The sequence below is a fragment of the Mytilus edulis genome, chromosome 6 (assembly GCF_963676685.1).
Source record: "Mytilus edulis chromosome 6, xbMytEdul2.2, whole genome shotgun sequence".
NCBI classification, from domain to species: Eukaryota; Metazoa; Mollusca; class Bivalvia; order Mytilida; family Mytilidae; genus Mytilus; species Mytilus edulis.
The window spans coordinates 17,914,430-17,920,659 of record NC_092349.1 but is presented as its reverse complement, the minus strand read 5'-3'; the positions used below and the strand labels follow the sequence as shown (position 1 = coordinate 17,920,659).

The 6,230-nt window shown below is 33.1% G+C and overlaps 1 long non-coding RNA gene across 1 annotated transcript; it reads right to left on the bottom strand.

Annotated features, from left to right (window-relative positions):
* Positions 1–717: 717 nt before the first annotated feature.
* LOC139527267 (uncharacterized) lies at positions 718–5,233 on the bottom strand. Its single transcript, XR_011665315.1, has 2 exons — positions 5,006–5,233; positions 718–1,507 (listed from the first exon to the last, which is right to left on the bottom strand). It is a non-coding gene; the product is annotated as an uncharacterized lncRNA (long non-coding RNA).
* Positions 5,234–6,230: the final 997 nt, after the last annotated feature.

Sequence of the window (6,230 nt, the reverse complement as noted above, 5' to 3'; positions counted from 1 at the left end):
GTCCCTAGTGTTGACAGTGGGTTACTTGCCATTAATTATAATACCCCTTCCAAATTTACTTCTCCATGTTTAATGCCTCGAATTGCAAATAGGGGGTGAAATTTTAAAAGAAAGTAGTGTTCTGGTCCAGCTGAAAAAGGTTACAAATTAGCACTTCGGAAGCTGTCAAAAGATTTCAAGACGCCCTAAACATTAAATTGTCCATATTTTGAGTTAGAGCCGATGAAGTTTTCTATAAATTTTATATAATTTGTCCCAAAAGTAGTACAACACACTGTAAAAGTTTCTTTGAGAAAGCCCAGGTGGGATTTTTTTATTTTCATTTATGCTCTAAAATAAACGCACTACGAAATAATTGTGGTCTCGGACCATGTGTGGTTCCAGTTACACTTTAAAAAAGAGTTGGGTAGGTATATATTTTTTTAATTTTATGGTGTTTACTCAGTGTTGCTTACCCTGATTTTTTTTCAATCGATTTATGAGTTTCAAACAGCGGTATACTACTGCTGCCTTATTTTGCTTAATGATTAATGACCAACATATATTTAATGTAGGCTATTGTTAAGACTTAAAAGTTGTGTAGGTAGGGTAACAGGAACTACATATACATTTTTATTTGGCATTATGTGTATTATAACATTTTGTTTGACCTTGTTTACTCATATATATGCGTGTACGAGTGTTACCTTGGTGTTTTTTGCTGCACCTTCCAAAATGTTAGGCTTTTCCATTGCATTTTATTCATATTCTGGGACACAAAAGTAAAAGGAACATTTCAGAGTAGGCAGATAAATTTAAAAATTAGACATTGTTTGTGTACGTAATCATTTTAAATCACAGAATTTGGTAGGTGCATTGCTTGCAAAAGGTCTTGGGCAAACGTTTTTGCCATTTGTCCCATTGTATTTCGGTATGGTGCTCCGGTGTTAATTCCACCTGGTCCAGTTCCGGGTGCTGGTTCCCAAAAAGCTGGCGATCCATTGTTTTGTCCCTGTGGGTTATTTCCTGTCGTTTGACCAGAGGGACCATTCCCTTGGGTTTTACTCGATGGACTATTTCCCGATGGATTGTTTCCAGTCGATTGGCCAGAGGGACCGTTCCATGTCGATTGACCCGAGGGACTATTTCCTGCTGAATGACCAGATTGACCAGGTGATCCATGTCCATGCTTGTTTCCGGGTGAACCGTTTCCTGTGTTTGAATTAGTTGGTCCTTGTTGAAACCAGTTGGGAATTTCAAGATTAGGCACGGGATTATTATTTGAATTGCTTGCAGAATTTGACCCGGAAGTAGGTTGATTGAACCCAGGCACCAGATGGCGGTACTCTTGCGGAAGTGAATTTGATATCATGTTTACAACATTGTTTGGTATCATATTTTGTAGTTCCGCCATTCCACCGGAAGGAGATCCAGACATTATGTTTCCGAGTCCGAGTTGCTGTGAATCACACTGTCTAGCTAGAACATCAATCAAAATGGCTACTACTGACAAATACATTATTGGAATCTGTAAAACAAAATATTGCTACAAGTTTGATATCAAAGAATAACAAGTTTAAGTATAGATTTTTTGTTTGCGCGTTTTGATTCGCAAAACATAGAGCAAACAAGAATGGACAAGCTGAAATGTCTCGCCCTCTTTACTGAGCATTCACCTTAATTTATTAGCAAGGTTGCTGTCCATCAGACTGTTTTCTGACTTTATCTGTGTTAACAGTTTATACTTAATTTAGTCCTGGTATCTATGATGAGTTTATTATATTGAAATACAGTTGAAACATTGAACAAGAGTGCACACTCTGAAATGTCTCACCTTCTTTACTAATCATTGATATTATATTATAGTCCTAAATATAAATGTTTTCTACAACTATCCCATCAACTAAACATGATCCAAGAAAATGAAATAAAGGTCAAATGAAACAAACTGGAAATATATGTGCACCTTAAAATCATTCGATACACCAAATATGCTGTATTTCAAAATTCTATCTCAAAGAATATTTTTTATGCATGCAAATGTGTTTTTTCATGAACAATCTAACCAAATTTAGGCAATTTTCATAGACTTATAGCTTGAAAAATAGCACGGTGACCCATACTTTTTATTATATTTTTGAAAAAAGCATATTAAAATCTTCATTTTGGCAAAGTATCAGAAAATTCTGTCTCAAAAAGTCTTAACTACGATCTACCTTAAGACAAATATAAAATTCCAGATATCATCTTGAACAATTGAAATAATATATGCTCAATCCCAAGTTTCACGATTCATTTTGTGAGGTAACAACTATTAATATAATCAGTGGTTTTTTTTATATGGAAAAGATTTTAGGATATTAAATAACCTTCTAGGAAACCTACAAATAAACTCATCATAGATACCAGGATTAAAATTTTATATTTGCACCAGACGCGCGTTTCATCTACAAAAGACTCATCAGTGACGCTCGAATAATTAAAAAAAAAAGCCAAATAAGGTACGAAGTTGAAGAGCGTTGAGAACTCAAATTCCTAAAAATTATGCCAAATACAGCTAAGGTAATCTATTGCTGAGATAGAAAAGCACTAGTATTTCAAAAATTCAACGTTTTGTTAACAGTTGATTTTTTAATTATGAACATATCAATGATAAATCAAGACAACACAAAAGTGGTGACTACTGGGCTGGTGATACCCTCGGGGAAATAAATCTCCACCAGCAGTGGCATCGACCCACTGGTTGAAAATAAACTCATCATAGATACCAGGATTTTATATTTACGCCAGATGCGCGTTTTTTCTACAAAAGACTCACCAGTGACGTTTGAATAAAAAAATGTTAAAAAGGCTAAATAACATACGAAGTTGAAGAGCATTGAGGACCAAAATTCCTAAAGGTTTTGCCAAATGCAACCAAGGTTATCTATTCCTGAGGTAGAAAAACATCATATCATTACTAGTATGACATATTATTCTTCATGTCCAACAAATAAACAGTGTTTCTCCTATTTTTGCTGTTAGTTGCAGGCTCATAAAAAAAATGGGATCAAAATATTAAAGATTTTCCTCTAGATACTATCGTTTGATTGTACAAAGCTTCCGTCCATGATTGTAAAAATACCGGATGGTTTATATATCTAATAAATGTTTTACGAAATTTAACTGCTAACTGTATGTTAAGTTAACTGGAGGAAAAACCAAGTCCATTTATAAGTAATATACTGAAAACAGGAATTAAATATTTACAAAATTTACTTCTGGATACTCTCTTGTGATCATAAACAAACTTCTAAGTTTTGTAGAAATCGAGCATAGTTTCTGTGTGTGTTACATTTTATCGTTGCGTCGTTTTCTCTTATTTTTGAGTGTAATTTCACATTGCGATAAGACGTGTCACGGTACTTGTCTATCCCAAATTCATGTATTTGGTTTTGATGTTATATTTGTTAGTCTCGTGGGATTTTGTCTGATGCTTGGTCCGTTTCTGTGTGTGTTACATTTTAGTGTTGTGTCGTTGTTCTTCTCTTATATTTAATGCGTTTCCCTCGGTTTTAGTTTGTTACCCCGATTTTGTTTTTTGTCCATGGATTTATGAGTTTTGAACAGCGGTATACTACTGTTGCCTTTATTTAAGAAAGTTTGTAAAATTTAAAAAACATTAACCGCAGAGGGAATATTTGTTGAAACCGACGCCGACGACGACAACGACGACGGAATGTAAAATCGTTGCGTGTCGCTTGCGACAAAAGTTGCAGGCTCGACAAAAAAGGCAATGACTCACGTTAATAAAACATTGAAATGGAGTGTGAGGCAAAACATATATTAAACAAGAGATATAATGTATGAAATCTGAATCAAGCTTTGGACACTTCTTCTGTATAATCAGGTCCTGATAATGATTCGGAGTATTCATGAAAATAAACTAAATAAACTCATCATAGATACCAGGATTAAACTTTATATTAACGCCAGACGCGCGTGTCGTCCACTAAAGACTCATCAGTGACGCTCGAATCAAAAATTGTTTAAAAGGCCAAATAAATAATGAAGTTGAAGAGCATCGAGGACCAAAAATTCCTAAAAGTTTTGCCAAATACAGCTAAGGTAATCTATTCTCGAGGTAGGAAAGCCTTAGTATTTTAAAAATTCAAAGTAAGAAATTATCATCTATGTTTGCATGTTTGAAAGTCATAAAAATTTGAGTACCTCCTTTCCATTCCCGAAAATTTTCAAACACACTTAATCCCCCTTCCAACTTTATTCCTCTTCCCACTTTCAGGTTATGAACAGTCTCTCAATCAAATCTCAAATTATGGTTGAGGTAAAGCTGTCTCCTGTCCTTTGATAACACGTTAATTCATTTTGGTACGAGACGACTTTCGAAGCAACATTTTTTCAAAAGCGGAAAATTAAGTCTTTATTGTTTAAGCGCTGAATAACAGTTTTGTTTAAATGAAATATGTAAATTGTTAATGATTTGTGTGATAACTATTCAATACACTTTAACTTTCCAATACAAGTTTTGATAACTTTCAGGTTCAGTAAAACAAATACAGGGGAAATGTGACCTTTTAATGAAAGACTAAAATAAATTAAATTCAGTCAACGTGTTTCGTGTCTGTTTTAAAGAATTTATTGCAAAGGCTGAGTCAGCGTCAAAATATAACATTCCATCAGCAGTGCTGTCCAACAATTTAAAAATGAATAAAAAAAAGAATTACCTAAACTTTCGTAATAATTCAGCATTTATAACATTTATAAGGCCTTGTTTTAATGTCACACAAGCCACCCAACTTTTCATCAAATATAAAATCTATTTACTCAAACATATTTTAACATGAAAAATATTAAACCTCTTGGATCAGTCAGTAAAATAATACACCCCAAGTATATGCCTACACTTTAGAGAAAAGTTTATCTTGATACTGAGCGATTGTATTGATATGTATAAAGTTACTTCGATTATATAGTATATTCAATATTGAATATTAAATTAAGTGCGCATTTAAATTAGTAGACAAACCTTTTAGTGTGAATTGCTTCCAAATTTTCCAAATTATTCTGTAAATAAACAATGCATCTTAGTGTCGTTATGAAATGTTGACAGGTGGAGCCATAAATAAGCACATGACAAAGACAGGTTATATTTAGTATGATTATTATATTAATACCTCCCTGAAGTTATTATATGCATACAACCCAAAAGAAAATTCTAATTATTCAATTATATCCCATACCAACATCTTATTCTCATAAGACCATAAAAAATACGAAGAAAATAAATACCATTTATAATACCTATCATAGGCAAAATACAACTAGGTTTGTTAGTACTAAACCCTTTTTCTAAATCATCCAGGGGCAACTACACACACAAACACAAACAATATTTTCATTTTCTTTCAACAGATCCTTTCACACAAGAAACCTGAAGCTCTTAGTTAATTTCTTTAATTATTTCTCGTGTTCCTAACAATAAGGTTAATTAGGTTCATCATTTTCTGAAACAAACGAAGATATATGATGATACATTATAAATTATGAAGAAGTCATTTATCATAGTTTATATACATCATACAACGATCATTTAATAAGATGGATCAGAGGTGCTTTTAGTACATATTCTATTGTTTGTTCTAGTCTAGGAAGATATTATAACTGGTGACAATTTTTTAAAATACATATCTACGGTCGGAAACATATAATTTTACGTTTGTTTTATTTGTCTCGTTAATGTGAATTCCAAAATCATTGCGCGCATTTAATATTTATTATTGGTAATTTTTGCAATTATTGAACATGTTGAAGCGTGTACAAAAATTATAGATTCATTATTTCGATTTCATGAAAATCTGCATAGAGATCTATTTATCCTGCAATTGGGTGTCCTACTATACAGATACAGCCCTACAGATATCGCTATGCTGTATCCGTATACTATACAGATATCGCTTTAAAGCTCCGCCCACTGCCGGACTGAGTATTGTTTGAACCTGTGTGACCTCAGAATGTGTATTCCAGTTGCATTCCAATGACGATGACAATTGTCGATTTCAAAACTTGAATGTGTATGATTGTGTTACAAAATCAACCATGTCAATTTCAGCATGCATGTTTAGTGAATGTCAAGTCTGAAGCGTAGGACAACTCGTACACTTCTGTTTCAAATTTGACAATGTTTTGTTATTTGTTTTTACTGTTGAAATTAGTTGTTATGTTGAAATAAATAATTATTCACCTTGAGCGAT